Here is a 19,009-nt window from a genome sequence, read left to right on the forward strand (position 1 = left end):
CTTTTCGATGCGAGCATAGCGGCAGCCTACTCATCAAGTTTCCGTTTCTTATCTTCTAAAGCTTTCTTCTTCATCATCTCCGCCAAGGTAGCGCTGTCGTCAGGATCAGACCCACCACGCTTCTCTTCTGCCCCTAAACCAGATAGCGTATTAGAAACGACAACATAATCTAGGAAAGGAAAGGTAGAGGGACGCTTACGAAGAGTTTCAGTGGCCTTTCCCTCGGCTCTCTTCTCCTTTCCCTCTGACTTCTCCAACCTTTTCTCATTCACTGGTTCATTAACAGCCCCTTGCGCCGGACCTGCACGCACGGAATGAGGGATTAGGCCTTCAAGAGATCTGTCAGAACCCTCACTCGAAAGGACGATAACTTCCTCTCGAGCGGGGTCAGAAGTACCATCAACATCATCTCCATCATCTTCACCTAAAATAGTATTGCTATAAGCGGCATAACTCTCGCTAGTAGGCTGCAAGAAGCGGTTGCGGATCTGATCCAACCACGTCGGTTTACCCTCTGCTTGAATAGCTTCAACCATGGCACCACCGGCCCTCGGGTCAAGAACGTTCAATAAACTATATCCAACTGTGAAAATTCAAAGACATGAATAAGAACACAACCAAATCAGAGGAAAGCACAAAAAGATCACAAAAAAACAAAACTACATACATTTGCCTTGATAACCATAAACTGGGACACCCAAAGGATGCTTCAGGACCCACAACATACTCATATCAGCACCTACCAACGCCATCTCCTCAAGCTGAGAAATAGAGGTAGCCTTGTGTGTCACCTTCTTATACCACTCTTGTTGAGCAAAACCTACAGTCACGTCCACCTTGGGGATCCTTCACTTTCTGCCCGATAATGCATGTCTACCGGAATAACACCACGACGGATGTAGAAGAACTTCTGTTTCCAATCATGAAGGCTTTTTAAGGGATTGGAACTGCAAGGGATAACACCACCGGTCCGGGCATTAAAAGAGTAACCAGTGTAGGTCACCGAGTAAAATACATTAAACGTCTCAAAGGTCGGTTCAACACGATTGGCCCTGCAGATAAACTCGAAATGGGTAACACGAGGAAGACCCAAAGCGTGGATTTGAGAAATATGAAGGCCGTAATTCGTCAAGACCTCGGAGGTGAACTTCGTCATAGGGAGCCTGAAATTACCCTCCCGGTAGAAAGCCGCATATAACGTAATGTAACCTGGAGGTGCGTCTAAGGCAGTAGAGTTTGGGGTCGGAAACTGGGCACCCCACTCAGGAAGGAAACCCATCTCTCTCACCAAGTTCTGAAACTCCTCCTCTTTCCAACCTATCGCCGCCCGGTCAGGGCCTGGAAGATTCCTACCCTTACTCCTTCTCCTCTTCAACGAAGGATTGGCTCCAGAGGACATGTTGAAAAAAAAAGATGAAACGAAGAAATAAGAATGAACTGGGAAGAGGGAGAGAAGTAGAGAAGAATGAGAGAAAAATGGTGTTCAAATTTTGAAAAGTGAAAAGAAAGAGAGAACCGCCATATATTTATACCCATCGCATTTAATGCGATGGGTAGTGGGCCGTCAGGAATCAGAAACGTCAACCAACAAGAGAAAGACACGTCAGCAGAGAGACAAACCGTCACCTTGTTCTTCGGGAGCGTAGACGACACACGCCTGACACCTAAACAAAAAGTAACTGACAACAATGAAAAGGCGCTTGTTCATCTCCGACAAGACAAGGACACCAGACAGTCACATCAGTTGTCTTCATTCCAAGAAAGGAAACTTTCTTTCAGAAGGAACCAACATGCCATGCACCATGCGTCCAGTTGGCTCAACTTTGCCAAGTCACCAACACGCCATGCGTCTAGTTGGCTCAATTTTGCCAAGTCACCAACGCGCCATGCGTGCAGTTGGCTCAACTTTGCCAAGTCACTAACACGCCATGCGCCCTGCGTCCAGTTGGCTCAACTTTGCCAAGTCACCAACGCGCCATGCGTCCAGTTGGCTCAACTTTGCCAAGTCACCAACACGCCATGCGCCATGCGTCCAGTTGGCTCAACCGCGCAAGAGAAACAACATGCAAAAAAAAAAAAAAAAACCACTGTACTTAAAAGTACAGAATCCCTCCTAGACGATCAACTCAACTAGATAGCACACTGGACTAGGGGGACTTGTAGAGGTATGGTCCCAACTCTTTGCCTACATGGCAAGGACCACACAACTTTTTCATCCAACATGGCGATTACATCAGCAAAGGCATCCAGAAGCTTCTGGAATACGTCAAGGTGGCACCAAAAGATGCTCCTCCCGACAGAAAGGACAACACGTGCCACGAGTCACCAAGCGCCATGTGGACCTGCAGCAAATCTAAGGAGCAGACCGACAACAGCGATACGATGTCTCCAGCACGGGCAAATGTAGGCGCGCCACGTGTACCACTACCCTAACCACAACAGAGGAGACCAAGAGGATATTCCCCTTGGTCGGACAGCTGGCGCCCTATAGCAGCTGGCAAGGTTGCTCCTCCCTCCTTCACCCTCCGGCAATAAATAGGACCCTTCATCATTCAGGTTGATTCTATTCTACCCTCTATATTCTCACACACTCAACAAACACTGTTTTATTCCTCAGAATAGTTCTTATTCTCACGCCGGAGCCTGGTTAAGAGGGAAACCTCCATATTCCCCTCTTAACGAGCTAACGGTGTTGCTGTTTTACAGGACCATAGCCATTCGACGAGCAGAGAAGGAGATTGAACCCACAGAGGAGACAATCCCATTGGTTAACCTTAGTATTAGTCTGTGTTTCATCACTTACCCATCTCTTTTTTTTTTCTTTTTGACTTAATTGATGGTTCTGGGTTTTTTTTTAAATGCAAGATACATGTGTCTTTTTTTTGTGACACCAAGTTTTTGTTTATTTATCTTTTTTTTAATCCTTGTTAAATGTTCTTTTCCTGGGTTGTTATTTCTCGCGCTCTTTTGTCTTCTCCGACTGTTTCTCTGGGACAAAGGCTTTGGCTGCGATGATGTGTTCTATAGTGAAGGTAAGTGGTGTCGTTTGGTGTTTCACCTTATTTTTCCATTCTTCGGGTTTGATTTTTGTTTGTTTTTGGGTTTTGTCACGAAACTATTGAGACCTATGGTCAATTTTATTATTTTATAATTGACTGGTGGTGTCTTCAGGTTTTAGACCATAGGGTATGGGGGTCGTCCCCTCCCCCTCCCAGTCCGTCCCCCACGTCGCACACCGTCCCTCCTCGGGTCGTCGCAGCACCGGCGTCTTCTCCAAGCCGTTGGAGACGAGGCAAACAAGTGCCCCCCCCCTCTGACTTCTCTCTCTCCCCTTTATTATATATTATATTTTATTGATTTTTTATAATAGGTTGGGTCACCCTTAGGTAATTTCCAAGGGGATGGTCCACCACCCTTGGTGAGGTGACGCCTACGTGGCGGGTAGTCTCTTTGGGGACTAACCAAAGTACCAAACCACACCGGGTAGTCGTATAAATATGTGTATGTTATACGTGTTTGTTGATGTATAGATTGCGTGTTCTTGATGTACAAATCTCGTGTTTTCGTTTGATTGCTAATCATACTTACATAAATTGATTTGTATAGCATTTAAATTGATATACACATCAACTTTAATTGTGTATAAACCAATTATTTTGACCATTTTTTCAAGCATAAGAAATCAGATCCTTACAACAGTTTTAGATACAACTAACAATATTGGTGGGCTGAAAAAAAAAAAAAAAGTTCGAGCGGAAACCAAATTAACCAATATAACTGAACCAAAAAAGCTGAACCATGAGAAAACCAATAGCTTGGTTTTGTATTTTATGACAACCAAATTTTATGGTTCGATTTAGGTTTTGTATCTTAAAGAAACGAAAGAAAAAACCAAATCGTACCAAGTAACTAGAAAAGCTAAAACCACGTTACGTTAGTTATTGAATTATGGATCACAATTTTAATTTTTTTATGTTAAGTAACTAGGTTAGAACCCCGTGTATTACACGGGTTGAATAAATGTAATTTTATATATTAAATAATAAAAAGTTATATCTTTATGAAACTCGCATATTGTACTGCTTAAATAAATGTAATTTTATATATCAAATAATAATAAATGTTGAGATTAAATTGCAAAAGATGAAAAGCTTTGGGTTGAAAGTAAAAAATTAAAGGTGTTAAATTGTAAAAGATGAAAACTTTAAAATCAGAGGTGAAAAATCAATTTAATCAAAGGGGTTAAAATACCAAAGATTGAAACTTTAGATTTAAATTGCCAAAGATTGAAACTTTAGAGTTAAAAAAGTAATCAATTTCAAATTATGAAAACAAAAGAGATAAATAGATTAAGTTAAATTGATGTTTAATATTATTATTATTATTTTATAAAAGAGATAAATAAAAATTAAAGGGTGAGAAATTACCAGAGAATGACACGTGTCCAAAAAGGATTTTTGTTTATTAGTATAGAAAGATTTAATAAACATGAACAAATGATCTGCCTTAAAAAATTATACTAACTTTAATTATTAACGAAGAAAAAGATTATATGCTTGAATTCATTATTTGCTGGCAATTCTTTTCTGCCCAAAATTTATAAGAGCAAATGGCAAAATCGAAACTGGAACCGAACCAAACCCATCATAAAAACCTAAAACTATAAAAAAAAGTTAACGGTTTTTCTAAAAATCAATTTGAGTTTTTTAGTTTAGTCTGAGATCAAAATCGAACCAAACCGACTAATGCACACCCGTCGAAATCAGTATTCGATATGGTGTCAGGTTGAATAATAAATCTGGTCACGATATCAAATGTATCAATAATTATAAGACTACCACCCTTAAAATCGTGTAACCTGAACACGGCCCATTTAACTTAATATCACGAGTGCAACACCCCGATATTTAATTAATGTTTGATATCAAATATTTACCTAAATGGTAAATAGTAAAAGCATGTAAGTAGAAAAAAATCTAACATAGTTGGTAAGTATAATTTAAACCTTAATTGAATCTCAAGTGTTAATCCTTTAAAAATAAAACCCCAAAATTGGGGGACCAAAAGGGGAAAAACTGAAACTTGATTAATAGTAATAAAAATAAAACACAACACACATTAGGTATGTGTGTGTAGCGACCTGGAGGAGGAACAAGGGAGTAAACCCTTGTTCAATCTTAATCCATCAAATTGGAGGGCAATTCGAACCTTGAATCCGTGCATCAACGCATATTAACGATCACCTAAACTAGGGGATCACAAGGTATGTCAAAAATCTTAGTTAGGTGATATTATGAATGTAGGTAGATTCCATGGATTTTAATCCATGTATGAATTTGAGAATTGAGATAAGATAAGAGATGTATACTTGATTAGGAACAAACCATAAGTGAAAATTTTGAATATATTGCTATGATTTGGGTGTTTGGATGAATTACCATACATAGATAAATGGGTTTTGGATAAGGAGGTAGAACACATATATTATAGCCTAGTGGTATCTTGGGGGTGGGATAAGGCTTATGACCATTAGGTCATGGGTTCGATTCCCACAAAGTGGGTTTTTCCAGATTTATTGAGTTTTCTCCTGAATTGGCATATAGACATTATTGCCTAGTGGAGATGGATATGACCGGATGGTTCTACTGGTGGCACGATGATACTCCAGTGATCCGTCAGTGATCCAAATTTGCCATTCAAAAAAAAAAAAAAAGAACACATATATTATATGGTGTATTGGATGTTTGACACATTGAGTTTTAGGCGCTAATTAAACATTCCAACCATTTTGATGTTATGAGTTGTATAAACATGATTAATTGTTGGTTACTAAATTTAACAAAGTTAGTATAAAAATCTTGCACATAAGGTGTATGATAAAATGCCCAAACGAACGATTAAATGTTGTTATGCATGAAGAATGTTAATGAGAACATATGATTATGTGATTGGCAAGTTGATTAGTTTAGTTAAAAACCAGATAGTTTTAATGATGTTGAGTTGTACTCTTTAGGAAACTCGCGTGAAGCATTGGGTAACCAAGCCGGGATGAAAGCTCGGTTGAAGGATAAGCTTTAAGGCACACGGCTTTATATTTCGTTGTATTTTGTTAAACTTATATGTTATTGAACGAGGAAGTAATACTCATGAAGTTCGGTTCATTCATAAGTGATGGTTTTCATACGAACAAACCGAATGGATAAATAAAAAGGTGATAAGCCGGTTTGTTCATAAGTGATGGACTTCACGCGAATAAACCAAACCGGTCGAATAAAAGAATAATAATTTTAGTCGATCATAAGTGATGGATTTCACACGAACGAACCAAACGGATTAAATGAGCGTAAACCAAGTAACGGGAACGTGGATTATAATATGGCGAACCCGAGGAATGGTTTGAAATATAGAGGATGTGAATTCCTCGAAGTAAATTAAATTAAAATTTAAGTTTGGCTAAAAGTTAGTCAAATGGGTCAAACAAGTGCGAACGCAAACCGGGTAACGGGAGCGTAGAACACAAGTCTAGTAAGCCTAGACAATGAGTAAAGTCGTAAGGAATAAATCCTTACCAAAAGATGTAGATAATATAGGCTAAATGTTTAAGTAGGTGAAACAGGTCAAATAATTATGCGCATGAACCGGCTAACAGTGGCGTAATTCATAAAAGTTATGAATCCGGGTTAAGGATTTTGGGTTAATTATGTAGGCAAATGTTTTACGGGTTAATTAGAAACAAGTTTGAAGCAAAACGGGTGAGAATTGGAGAAGTTATGAGGTTTTTTTTTTTTTTTTTTTTTTTTTTTTTTTGAAAATGGTAGTGCTAGGAGCTTGCAGCTGCATAACTTTCTAGAAATAAGTGGCTCTCGCCACCCGCAACGGGCAACACCCACAATGTCGCGCCCCGCGAGACACTCTGGCCACCCGTGAGGCTTATGCCTCAACCTGTCGCGGCCCGCAAGAGGCTCCTGAACTGGCAAAATTGTTTATTTTATTTGTTTTGGCATACGGACTTAGTTACATATGTTATAAATTCCATATAACTAACGTTTTTGATGATTTTTGAAATCTAGGTGGTTATTACAAATTTCTGGGTGATGATCAAGCTCAACAAAGAACCGAACACAACCGAAAGAACAAATTTTCCGCGATTATTAAACCTCTTTTGTAAACAATGTTATTATTAAATGGGTAAAAACCTTTGAACATTCGTGAAGTTAAACCGACCCTAAATTATGTATGAACTTGAATTTATATTATAAGTTCATAAATGCAAATAGTTAGTATTAAACTTATGGTTTTTTTTAGTTAGTGTCTTACAAGGAGTTATAATCAAGTTGTGAATATTTCAAACATGTTGAAGGGTTGTAACAAAACAGGTTAAGGGGATAGATGGGTTAACATGTTTAATTAAAATGGTTGGCAAGTTAAATGGATTAAGCGAGTCAACACGAATATGACTAAGCACGTTAAACAAGAGATTCCGAACACAAACCATTTATTAACATATAGACGAGCCAACATGTTTAATTAAAAGGGTTGGCATGTCCACATGTTTAATGAAACGGGTTAACACGACATTCCAAACACGGTCCATTTAATAAAGGCTTTATATGTAACAATTCAAAACTCATATTTTATACTTAGCAAAAAAATTGGCTCCCTAACTTAGTTGTGAAACTTATATTTTACACTTGTCAAAAACTATAGAAAAATACTTAAGAAATATGTGTAAAAGTATTTGTTGAATCCTTTAAAAGGGAAAATATCAAATAGGAAGTCTAGTTTGGGTAGGAAGTGTAAGAAGCAATCATAAGATGACACATGACAAATAACAAAAAACATAAGAAGGGGCATGTTAGTCAATCTCTTTTCATCCAATCTATTTATCTTTTTCTGCATCTCCAAAACTCATCATTTTCAAAACCCTCATCTTCAACCTTTCCTTCAATTTCTCTCTCTAGAATTACTACGTTATAGCACGATTTCTTCATCAATGAATGGTTTAAACACTCAATCAATGTGTTCTTCAGTTTCTTTGAAGAAACCCAGTTTATTTTTATGCAATTTTTCATTTTTTTTTCAATTTAACATAATGCGATGGAACATTAGAAATTGATTGAAGCAGGTACTTCTCTTCTCAAATTTCTCAAATATTTTCTAGGCAAAGTGAAGATATCTATGATTCTAACCTTCTCTTGGTGTATTCTTGCATTTGAGCAACATTATTGGTTCTAATTTTATTAAGAAATCAGTGGTAAAAAGTTGCACACCAGGTGTTTGACAAAATGTCTCAAAGAAAATTACAAAACAGTTTTCAGTTTATACTTTCATTTGGAATTATGTTTTACAAAAGAATAAAAAAACATATTTTTGTGTGTTTTTTTGTCCATTGCGTTTTACAAAAGAATGAAAAAACACCGATTTTTCCATTGAGTTGTACAAAAGAATGAAAAAAACACATTTTGTGTGTGTATTTTTTTTCCATTGCATTTTACAAAATAATGAAAAAACACAGTTTTTTGTCCATTTTGTTTTACAAAAGAATGAAAAAAACATATATTTGTCTGTCTTTTATCCATTGCGTTAAAAAAAACACTTTCTTTTATGTTTTTAGCTAATTGGGTTTTAGAATAAACAGTTTTTTTTTTTTGTATTTTTAGTCAATTTTGTTTTAGAATAAACACTTTCTTTTGTATTTTTTGTCCATTGCGTTTTAGAAAATTCACCTTCTTTTGTGTTTTTGTCTATTTCGTTTTAGGAAAAACACATTTTTATGTGTTTTAGAAAAACACATTTTGAAGTGCTTTTAGTTCATTGCGTTTTAGGTAAAATACATTTTATATGTTTTTAGTCTATTGCGTTTTAGAAAAAAGTACTTTCTTTTGTGTTTTTTGTCTATTACGTTTTAGGAAAAACACATTTTTATGTGTTTTTTTTTTTGTCCAATCCGTTTTAGAAAAACACATTTTGAAGTTTTTTAGTCCATTGCGTTTTAGGTAAAAAACATTTTTATGTGTTTTTAGTCCATTGCATTTTAGAAAAAAAAACATTTTTATGTGTTTTTAGTCCATTGCATTTTAGAAAAAAAAAACATTTTCTTTTGTGTTTTTGGTCAATTGCGTTTTAGAAAAACACACGTTGAAGTGTTTTTAGTCCATTGCGTTTTAGGTAAAACATATTTTTATGTGTTTTTTGTCAATTGCGTTTAAAAAAAAACATTTTTTGTGTTTTTAGTCAATTGCGTTTTAGAAGGAACACTTTCTTTTGTGTTTTTAGTCCATTGGGTTTTAGAAAAATATTATTCTTTTGTATTTTTTGTCCATTGCGTTTTACGCATTTGGGTTATCGAAAACTTTTTTTTTCAAAAGTATAACAATAATGTGCATGTTTTAAAGATAAAAAATGCTCGTTTTTTATGGTGTAATTTTTATAAAAAACATAATGTTGTATGAAAAAGTTATTAACGATTTAAAAAAGGGGGGAATTGGAGGAGAGAGAAACTATTGACTTGGATGGAGTAGAATACCCTTAGAATAACCCACACACCTCCTTTTTTAATAGATGGTCAAGATTACTTGATATCCTTTCTACATAAAACATACTTCCTATTATATCCTAACCCTCCTTTAAAAACATGATATGTCAAAAAACCAAAGAGTTATCCTTCACATAGAAATAAAGATCTAAATCAAAGTGTGTGCATTTATGTGTAAAATATTTATATGTTATTTAAAATACCAAATTAAATTGGCAAATTAGCTTAATTATATACAATCGGTAATGTGTCGAAGTGTGTACGGATTTTTATTATATTATTTTTAGTACCTTTTACTCAAAGCTTTAAATTTATAAAATACGATATAAAACTATCACTCTTACAACACGTTAGGGCAAGTGCACCCATCGTTGGCGTAGTATAGTGATGGTAAGATACCAAGGTCGTACAAGGACACAAGAGCTTTTAATGCCAGAATATTATCGATGTCTAATCTAACCAAATTTTTGAGAAAAGATTTTCAAATAAGTAAAATAAAGAAATAAAATAAATAAATAAAACAGATATCTTTTGACAAGATAGAACCACTTGGATCCAACTCGTCATTTAGGTATCCTTTGATGATTTCTGCGCTTTGGGGTTTTAAGAGATTATTTTAGTTTTAGTGGCATGTCCATCTTTTGGAGGCAACGCTACCCTCAGCCATATTGGTCTGAGTCAGCAGGGATACCGTCCCTCAAGGCTGGATTATTGAAAGATAATAAAGTAAGTTATTAATGCAAAAAGTGGCATGTTCGTCTTTTGGAGGCAACGCTATTCTCGACCATATTGGTCAGAGTCAGTAGGATACAGCCCCGCAAGGCTGGTTTAAAGTTTTAATAGTTGTTTATTTATAAGGGTTACAAGCCGTTCTTACTTCCCCCCGAGTTGATGCTATATGCCTCAAGGGAAGTCCTAATAAGCTTGAATCAAGTTCTTGCAGGATCTATACACTGAACGAGGCAAGAACTTTACCCAACCACCCTTCTAACCCCCTTTTAGGCAGTTAACGTGTTTTATATAGACTGTAAAGACACGATTGAGTGAATCAACAAAAACATGAAGAAATGGTTGAATAAAGTTCACTTTCAATATAAAAAAACTAGTTATTATAGTCACTAATACAAACCCAAATAAAAAGTTACCAAAGCTAGAAAATCAAAAGTAATGCATAAATAACTTGTCTTCAACAAGTGAGCTAAGAGATTAGCCAAGCATGACCTTTGTTTGACAAAAACTCTTACTATCAATTCTGGATCCCGAGACTACTACACGCACTTTAAGGATGGATGATGGATGAAAGTGGTGGATGATGGTGGTAGTGGTGGTAGGTGTGAGAGAAGTGGTTTGCCAAGGGATGAGTTGCAAGTGAGCCAATCACCTCCTTTTATAGTTGAAAACAGTAGCTTCACACGGCCCCATTCCTGGTGGGCACGGCCCCGCGTCCTTCTCCTTCTCTGTCTTTATTTAATGCTTTTGTCAGCCCATCTGCACACACGACCCCGTGTGTCAACGGTACGGCCCCGTGGCCCCTGTACTTGTTGTACGATCCCAGTTTTGCAAATCTGATAGTTGACCACAGCCCGTGGCTAGGAGACACGGCCCTGTGTCCCTTGTCGTTTTCTGTTATCTTTTTCTTCTGTGAATCTTGAGTGGGGCACGACCCCATGCCCGGCTGGCACGGCCCCGTGCTTAGGTTCTAGTTTGTTGTTTTTGTCTTTCGGGTGAAGCTTGGAGGGTCGGTATAGTGTATCAACTTCCTTTCTTCGTATTTATGCTAGTTTTCGTTGTTAATTTGTTCCTTTTATCCGTTTAAGCTCTTTCAATCCTGAAAATCAAAAGTAAACAAAGAAACACACTTTTTCCAACATTAGTACTAAAAAGGGTTGTTTTTATACCTTATTTGATATAATTTATATGTTGCATTATGTGCATATCAAATACCCCCACACTTGAATCTTTGCTTGCCCTCAAGCAATACTCTTTAATATTTGCTTACACTCCTAAATGAAATGGGTAGAAGAGAGGTTTTTGGTCTTGTTTTTAGAATGTCGGGAATCCAAGTTCTTTATTTATTCTTGTGTTTATTTTATTTACAATCCTCTTTGACATGATTTATTTGGAACTTTTTAAGAAAATAAATATTTATAAGCATAACATATATTTTAAAATTTCATTAAGCTATATATACATTCACATACCTCACAAGTGGTCACTCAACACTCGGCCGAAAATGTATAAGTCAAACGCTCGGTCCCGATACGGAACTTACTCCTACCATAAGCTTGACAATCAATCAAACCTCCTACTTTTTAACTTAACCCTTGTAAATATCAAGAGGACTTTGAAAGGGTAGGGTAGTTTTATTTAAAAGTAGCTAAAGGCGTAAAAAGTCGGTTTTCTTTTGAAAATAATTTTATTTGTGACTTTATGAATTGACTAAGTGCTTATAAGCAATAGATTTCCTTATTTATTGCAAACAACTAGGGATATATATATATATATATATATATATATATATATATATATATATATATATATAGGGCAAGGCTCTATAAAAAACTCTATCTATTTTAGAAAACTATGCAAACCTATTTTCATCCATTGATTACCTTTCATCTAACTTGATCAATGGCTCTCATAATTTTGGTAAGAATTATATTTAAAAGAAATCTTATAATACACATTAGTAAAGGAGAAGGGCATTTAAGACATTCAAAAATCTGACTTTTCTCTTACACACATCAACTTTATTTCTCTTACACACATGTTATCTCTCTCTCCTCTCTCCTCTTTTCTCTCTCTTCAATCAAGATCATGATGAACACCAAACACAAGTTTCGATCTTCAAGTCCAGATCTACATCGTGTGAAAGAAAAAATGTTTGAAGATTGTTGTTTTAGAGAGAGAACGACGGCACGATGAAGGTTTTTAGAGAGATGATTTTTTTTAGAGAGAGAAACAACAATCTTCATCATGTTCATCTATAATCTTTATTTTTTAAAGAGAGAGAGATTTGAATGTTCAAGTGTGTGTGAGAGAAGAAGGTTTGAAGACCCTTCTTCGTGTTCATCGGACGGGTATAGATCCGGTAAGTGTTCTTGAAATATCATTTCACACTTGATTTTTTGTTGAAATGGTTGTTAATATGTTTTTATGTGCTGAAAGTGTTTTAGTAATGGTTAATGGGGTATCCATGATTAATGTTCATGTATTTTAAATAAATCAAAAACTTTAGGATGAGATTTTGAACGAGTTTTTTTGTTGGTTTGGTTGCTTGTTAGGAGCTTTTGATCTTAACAGTAGCTGTTCTTTTGTTGGTTTGGGTTGCTTGTTTGGGTTTATGATCTGAACAGTAAGTGTTTTTTTTTTGTTTGGTTGCTTGATTCACAGACTCAGGCCCATAACATGTGTTAAGCCCCCTGTTAGAATCTTATATAACGTGTGTTAATTTACAGAAACAAACCCATAAAGATATTCAATTGACAAGCTTGATGGATGTAGGCGAAGTTAATGCGTGTTCTAGTAATGGTTAATGTTCATGTATTTTAAATAAATCCAAAACTTTAGGATGAGATTTTGAATGGGTTTTTTTGTTGGTTTGGGGCTTTTGATCTTAACAATAATTGTTTTTTTTTGTTGGGTTGCTTGATTTACAGAGACAGACCCATAACATGTGTTAAGCACCTGTTAGAATGATATATAATGTGTGTTGATTTACAGAAACAGATCCATAAAAGATATTGAATTGACAAGCTGGATGGATGTAGGCGACGTTAATGCAGGGACATTGAATAAGTCACATCCTTTGGGAAAGATGTCTTCGTTCATTTATAGCATGTGTTGGTGGTTCATGCTGTAACAGAACACCATGATGTAACGTGTAATATGAAACAAGCCATTTATGGTAACACATGTACTGGTAATTTTGGAATATATAATATTGTATTCATGTATAAGCTAGTGGTTTACAAAACATCATGATGTGTATATACTGATCTAACATGTGTTACAATTTGTCTGTTCGGAACATGTAATTGCTTAACATGTGACAAGGGTGAAAACAGTCGACGGGGGCGATGAGTTTAATGGGGAGCTTAGTTAATATCGTAATCTTGTTGTAACCCCACTTGTATACATATGATAACATGTAAGCATCCATTATAACCCGACTTGTATTCATGTATATGAAAGTGGTTTGCAAAACACCATGATATGCATATACTGATCGTAACACGTGAACAAGTTAACATGGAACATACAAGTTAATATCGTAACACCGTATACCTGAATAAAATGTGTTAAGCCTCTGTTATACCTGAATACATGAGTATAAGCTAGTGGTTTCCAAAACACCATGATGTGTATATACATACTGTAACATGTGTTAAAGTGACTGAAAATGTATAACGTGTGTTAAGCATCTATTATAACGTGTGTTAAGACTTCCATAATGGATGAATAAACTACAATAGTAACTTAACAACAACAGAGTAAACATGATATAACGTGTGTTAAGCCTCTATTATAACATGTGTTAAGACTTGCAGAATGGATGCATAAACTTCAATAGTAACTGTAACAGTAGAGGTACAAATACGGGCGCGTCCACCATTATAATCTTGTTGTAACCCGACTTGTATTCATGTATATGAAAGTGGTTTGCAAAACACTATGATGTGCATATACTGATAGTAAACACGTGTACAAGTTAATATGGAACATACAAGTTAATATCGTAACACCGTATACCTGGGATAATATGTGTTAACCCTCTGTTATAATCTTGGTTTAACCTAACATGGTGTTATGTATAAGCTATTGGTTTCCAAAACACCATGATGTATATATACATACTGTAACATGTGTTAAGCGACTGAAATGTATAACGTGTGTTAAGCATCTATTATAACGTGTGTAAAGACTTCCATAGTGGATGAATAAACTCCAATAGTAACTTAATAACAACAGAGTAAACCTGATATAACGTGTGTTAAGCCTCTATTATAACATGTGTTAAGACTTCTAGAATGGATGCATAAACTTCAATAGTAACTATAACAGTAAAGGTACAAGTACGGGCGCCTCCAACAGAAAATGTGTTAAGTCTAGACCGTTTTAACAACGTGTACTAGAGAAAACAAGAAGAGTCTCACATTACATATTACTAGTAAACAAAAATACATAGCACTAACACGTGTTACGTTGTACATGGGTTTCATGTCACATGTAACACATGCATGTCCTGAAGTTCAAACTATAACACGTGTTAGTTGTGTTGTGCTGTAACATAAACATGGTCATGATCCTTAAGCATCTGATCCACGTTTGACGAAACCAACGGTCCCGAGAATTGGATCTTGTTTCCCTTGTATCCATCACCATCCTAATAACAAAAAGATAAGATAACCGTTAAGTCGTTAACCCCACATAACTATTAACACATTCATAGCCAGAAAATCTTTTTCTCAAACAACATCACAACTTTTTAGCTAAATTGCAATCTTTTTCTCAAATAAAATCACAACACAGCCAAAAATCAGTTCATATGCAAACCAAGCATAACTTTTTAACACAAAAATAAAAACCTGTAAATTACATAAACATTTACCCCTTTTAAGAACCATTTTAACAAAAAAAAAAATCATGTTTCATCTCTAAAACAACCATTACACAAAAACCTATTAACAATCATGTTTCTCTCTCCTCTCTCCTCTTTTTCTTAAACAACATCACAACTTTTTAGCTAAATTGCAATCTTTTTCTCAAATAAAATCACAACACAGCCAAAAATCAGTTCATATGCAAACCAAGCATAACTTTTTAACACAAAAATAAAAACCTGTAAATTACATAAACATTTACCCCTTTTAAGAACCATTTTAACAAAAAAAAAAAATCATGTTTCATCTCTAAAACAACCATACACAAAAACCTATTAACAACCAGGTTTTATGAATAATTTTTGATATTTTTTCGTCTTTTTTTTTTTGAAAATTGTGAAAAGCAAGGAAACAAGATTAAATATTTCAGAGATTTAAACCTGGGTTGCCTAGAACACTTCTTTTTTTTTCTTGATTAGTGGTTGACTTTGACTTGGAGGAGGATGAGCAAAGTAATTTTGATGATTTGGATTATAACTGCTTCCATTTTCTTGACATATATTCTCAGAGCAAGAATTAACAATAGTTGCATGAAGATCAGATGCAGAACTCAAATCATCTTCCAGAATCACATCGAAGGTTGGTGGATTTGTCTCCATGAACATTAATAATGGAGAAAGGATGATATGCAGGAGAATAGGGGTAAATGAAGATATGAGGGAAATTAATGGAGATGAGATCTTGTAATTCTTGCTTTTAAAAATGTAATAATCGAAAAGAAATATGAGTTTGACAATGAGGTGATGGGCATTAATGATAATGTCAAATCAATTGGGGAAGATATCTTGGGGGTTGGGTGGATAGATGTACAATTACAAATATACCCTTAGAGGCAAAAAGTATAATCAGATTACTATGCATACGTGGAAGGATGTAGGCCACATGTTGAGTTTGCAAAGTTTTCTAAAAATTAAGGGTTTCTTATAGAGCATTATCCTATATATATATATATATATATATATATATATATATATATATATATATTGAATCAAGTCACATGCTTTTGCGTTTTTTCAAAAGAACCGATTTTTATTAAAATGAAGGTGTAAAAATAAAAATAAGATTTTGGGGTGATGGTGTGTTGTGGGTTTTGAAATGAAAAGGTTTAGGCTCAAAGGGGTTGACTAGAGGGACTTTTTGTGGGGAAATAAAAATATAAAATAAGGTTGAAATGAAAAAGGGGTTTAAAATCCTAATACCTCAATCATATACTTGGGTTAGTCGGTAAGGACCGGGAATGTATTGTCTTGTCAAGTTCTAGATTCGTAGGAACCGTACGGGCTATTCACACAAGAAATGAAAGATGAGCATTTAGTATAGATATGATAATGGATGCTTGTTAAAGGCTCAAAACTCACAATTTTGTGGGAAAAGGGTAAAAAGTGAAAGTATATATACAATAAAATTTAAAAAATTGTCATGCCTTTTTATGAATTTTTCTTATATGGTCTCTTTTTTATCACAACGCTATCAGCTGTAAATTTGTAAAAACTTGAACTTTTTAGAACTTGTTTTGCTAACTTAAACTATTAACAAGAAAAAAACAAACTAAAAAAAAATTGAAAAAGATTTGGGGTTTTTAGCGGTTCCAAGTAGAGTTTTGTGTAAGGTGCGTTTTTAGGACAAACCATTTTCAAGTTATTCAAGTCCCCCCACCCCCCCCCCCCCCCGCACTTAAATTACACATTATCCTCAATGTGTCCGAAATTGGTTAGATTGATTAAATGTGTAAGATGTGTGTTAAAAACAACAATTTTTTCAGAAAACAAGCACTTGACACGGTCCCGTGTACTGGAGCCACGACCCCGTGTCAAAAGTGCCAGTAACAAATTTTTCCAGAAGATAAACACGGGGGCGTGCCCATGGGACACGGCCCCGTGCCAAGGTTCCATAATACAAAATGTTACAGCAGACTTGGGGCACGAGGGCGTGCTTACCTCACACGGCCCCGTGCTGCACTTACTGATTTGAAGTTTTTTGTTCGGGAGTCGTCTGTTTTCATGCATGGGGTGCTGGTTCAACGTCCTTTGGCATTCTCACCATCCTTCCGAGTGTATTCTGTTCCTACGAAGAGAAAAACTTAAAAATAAAAGCATTAACTAAAAGAAGATATGAAGTGTCCTTGGCTAGACCCAAATTCGGTCAATTGTTACCCGAGCGGGATGACTCGCATCCAAGATGCACCGGCTGAGGGCCTAGTTGAGGCTCGAGTCTATTTCTTTGAGGTATTTGACCGGGTCCTCCTCTGCACGTTTTCCTACTTCAAACTTCATCTCCTTATCATCTACCCTCAATATCAACCTCCTACCACTCATATCCACCATGGCCCGTGTGGTGACAAGTAATGGGCTTCCTAGTATGAGTGGGATTTCAGTGTCTTCCTTTATTTCTAGGATTACAAAGTCGGCCGAGAAAACATATTCCATGACCTTGACCAACAGGTTTTCTACAACACCTTGAGGGTATTTTACCAACCTATCCGCAAGTTGGATGCTCATCTTTGTAGGATGCGGCTTCCCTATCCGAGGCGGTTGAACATAGAGGCGGGCATTAGGTTAATGCTAGCCCCTAGGCCGGCAAGTGTGTTGCTTACCGGTGATCCTCCAATGGAGCAAGGAATAATGAAGCTTCCGAGATCATTCTTCTTTTGTGGGAGTTTGTTGAGGAGTGCCGCCGAGCATCTTCACTCAAGTTGACTTGTTGGATTGATTCAATCTTCCTTTTGTGGGTTAGAAAGTCTCTAATGAACTTGGAATATTTTGGCATTTGTGTGAGGACTTTCACAATAGGGAGATCGATGTGAAGTTGTTTAAGTAGGCTTACAAACTTGGTGAATTGCTCGTCGGTCTTTTGCCATAGTAAACGACCGGGGTAGGGGACCGCTGGTGGTTTGGTCGGTTCGTTGTTTTGGGGTTGAGTATTTTCTTGGTTTTTGGCAATGGGTGTGTTGGTTGTTTGTATAGTGTTTTGAGGTGGTGATGGTTCATCATCGGGTCCTACCTTCCGGTTTCTTAAGTTGATAACATTTACTTGGGCTTTTGGGTTTGGTTCGGTATTACTAGGCAAGGCTCCTTGTGGTCTTTCGGATAAATTTTGGGTGAGTTGGCTTACTTGTTTTTCAATAGTTTGCATGTTAGCCCGTTGGTTCCTAAGTTCGGCCTCGGTCTGTGGGAACCTCTCCGCATACCTTTTTTTAGATTCAGAGAAAAGACGAGTGATTAGATGCTCAAGTCTTTCTTGTAAGTCCCATACTAGTTTATAAACAATTCGTCATATAAAATAAACATTTATACAACAAATATGCCATTTTACAAAAACATACCAAATACGATGTTCACTTTGAGTTTAAAACATTCAAAAATACAAATTTTAAGTGTCTACGTAATTCACATTATCGAAACAAAATAATATCAACGTGGAAGCTTCAATTAACATGTGTTCAGTTCTTGTGTGTCGCTTGATCTTCATCTGAAATATTTTTAACATTCACCTATATTAAAGACCATCATAAACATTAGATATGATAATTTATGACATATTTATGAAGTTCTCTAAGCCAAATAACAAAGAAAAACATCAATTTGAAGGTTTTATACCCGTCGCGTGCCGCGACGGGTTCGATTGTCTTTGTCGCATGCCGCGACGATCATTGCGTGTCGCGATGATGTATCCTTCCTTCCGTCGTGTGACGCGAAGGCTGCATTTCGACAGAATGTTATTTCTTTTGGAGCTGCAGTTGCCAGCTCCACATTTTTCACTTGTTACACTTTGCAATTTGCATAACTTTCAATATACTTATTCGATTCACACG

At 36.0% G+C, this 19,009-nt stretch overlaps 1 long non-coding RNA gene across 2 annotated transcripts; it reads left to right on the forward strand.

Annotated features, from left to right (window-relative positions):
* The first annotated feature begins 2,949 nt into the window (after positions 1-2,949).
* Positions 2,950-6,234, forward strand: LOC118488876. 2 transcript variants are annotated; one of them, XR_004885351.1, is made up of 2 exons: positions 2,950-3,032; positions 6,014-6,234. It is a non-coding gene; the product is annotated as an uncharacterized LOC118488876 (long non-coding RNA). The 2 variants fall into 2 exon arrangements; XR_004885350.1 differs by lacking the exon at positions 2,950-3,032 and adding an exon at positions 5,076-5,263.
* The last annotated feature ends 12,775 nt before the right edge of the window (positions 6,235-19,009 follow it).

This window comes from Helianthus annuus, chromosome 2, assembly GCF_002127325.2.
Source record: "Helianthus annuus cultivar XRQ/B chromosome 2, HanXRQr2.0-SUNRISE, whole genome shotgun sequence".
Lineage (NCBI taxonomy): Eukaryota > Viridiplantae > Streptophyta > Magnoliopsida > Asterales > Asteraceae > Helianthus > Helianthus annuus.